The following is a 2,073-nucleotide window of genomic DNA, read 5'->3' as shown; positions in this document are numbered from 1 at the left end:
GAGTATACAGAAAACTAAATTTATGTTAAAAGATGAAAATTAATTGTTTTAAAATTTGTTGAACTGAATATTTTGAAGCTTTTTTCAAAATTTTATAAGGTATGATTTGTTTATGGGTTACTTTATTGATTTACTTAATTTGATTTATTCAAATTCTTTGAATTTGAATCCCTTGTTTGGAGTGTTTAAGATTTTATAGAAAATTTATTTATTTGCCTATTAAAGTAGTCCTTTAAAACCCCGTGCCATACTAAGCAAATTCTAAAAGGAACATGGGAGTTTAAAGGATTGCGCAACACCTAGATGGATCTGCTGGCTCTTTTACCTGTTTCAGTTCGTCTTCCTCATCCTTGATTTTTTATGGAAGGACGACGGCCTTTGCATTTCGCGATTCTTGGAGGAAAAAAAATGTCTACCTCGACCCGCAACGAAGCAGAAAAAGCAGTTCAAGCTCAGGTTCCAACTTGGAACCACTGGATAACCTTTTGAAGATAACTGGTGAACTCTACTCCCTCGCAAGAGATGCTTTTTATAATTTGAAGAAGCATCTACATTAACTATGTAACGTTTCTTGCCGACCCACCTGTCTCTGCCTCTTCCGTCGTCGTCTTTGAAGCCAACGTCAACACTTCTATGGAGTCAATGGTTGAACCTTTCCTGCCCAGTAAAGTTTCCTACGATTTGTGGGCGTATGGTAAAGCTTATGTTAGGGGGTTTTTAATTTTTTCTTAATTAATACCACGCTTTCAGAACCTGTAAATTTTCTATGGATTCTTGTGTTTATTTTGCTATCTATAAAGGTGTATATTTATTGGAACTTTGTTATTACCATTTGTGTAATTACTCTTTTGATTTTTAGGCAGTTGCTAATTGTTAAGGAGGACAGTGGTTTAGTGGAAGACACTGATTCAATTTCTTGTTCTTTCACGCAACTGATTTAGGTAATTTCAGTGTTAAGTGTCAATGATATACACAATTTTTTTTCATGAGGATAGTCTTTAATTTATTAAATATTGTTGGACTCGATAATGATAGTCTGTGTTGTTGTTTTCAGAATCCATAGGTTTTCAAAAATTTCCATGAGTGAAGGTCTTTCCACCACAAGCAATAGTTGTCTATTTATGATTAGCGATTGGGAACAGGACTTCAGCCATCGGAGTTGTATCTATGCCATTTCGTAATCTTAACTTTCATACGAATAAATAATTTTAAAGAATTTGTGTTTTTATTTAACTGTGAAAGAAAGCATTCAAGGTTACGAGCAACTCTTGTGTAAAGCTCTTGGTTTTTCTATAAAGTTTTTGAAAGCTTCGCCCATATTTTTGTGCATGCTGTAAGTTATGTAGTCAGATCCAGGTGCAGTGTCTTTTGTATTCTTAAGTGCAAGGTATAGTTCTTCTTTCATGAAGGGGGTGTCTGTTTGATCTTGAGCATTGCAAGCATAAATGATTGTTCTGCTTCTTAAGGGTTCTAATGCTCTTAAACATCTCTGACTTTCCAGGGATAGATTGACAGTTTTGGTCCTGTCAGCAAAATACTATGTAATCCTGTCAGCTTCACTTTGTAGGTCAGGGTGAAGAATGCTGATAGTGTTTTTCTTACCAGATACTTTGTTGAACCAATTCCACATCTTGGCAATGGGTGTAAGATGTACCTGGTTTCTAATCTTACTTTGTTAGATATTTTTGCAGCATGCTCTGAGACTTGGGTCAGTGCAGCGTGCAGCTGGTCAGCTCTGTGTCTTCTGATGAGTTTCCTCACTCGATTGATTCTTCTATTTATTTATTTGATTCGGGAGTCGTACAAGGCATCCTTGTGATTTATGTTTATGGGTGGATATTTCTTTTTTGGGATGGATCACTAGCTGCATTAGTTATGCTGTTGCAGAAATCTTGTAATAGTGTGCAAACATCGGCAGAAGATGATCTATGTACTCTGTGGACCAAATAGTCATATGGGTTACAAAGGAATTCCAATTAGCAAATACAGGATTCTATTTGAGAGGGGGAAGAGGTGGGGGAGGGAGCTTTTTAAGTTTTAGTGTTGTTTGGATGGCAAAAGTGATCACTTGTG

At 36.1% G+C, this 2,073-nt stretch overlaps 1 long non-coding RNA gene across 1 annotated transcript; it reads left to right on the top strand.

Moving 5' to 3' along the window:
• Positions 1-545: 545 nt before the first annotated feature.
• On the top strand, positions 546-1,216 carry LOC135206699 (uncharacterized). Its single transcript, XR_010312818.1, has 2 exons — positions 546-664; positions 1,055-1,216. It is a non-coding gene; the product is annotated as an uncharacterized LOC135206699 (long non-coding RNA).
• Positions 1,217-2,073: the final 857 nt, after the last annotated feature.

The sequence above is a fragment of the Macrobrachium nipponense genome, chromosome 11, assembly GCF_015104395.2.
Source record: "Macrobrachium nipponense isolate FS-2020 chromosome 11, ASM1510439v2, whole genome shotgun sequence".
In the NCBI taxonomy this organism is placed as follows: domain Eukaryota; kingdom Metazoa; phylum Arthropoda; class Malacostraca; order Decapoda; family Palaemonidae; genus Macrobrachium; species Macrobrachium nipponense.
The sequence above is the reverse complement of the archived record's forward strand: the minus strand, read 5'-3'. Positions and strand labels throughout refer to the sequence as shown.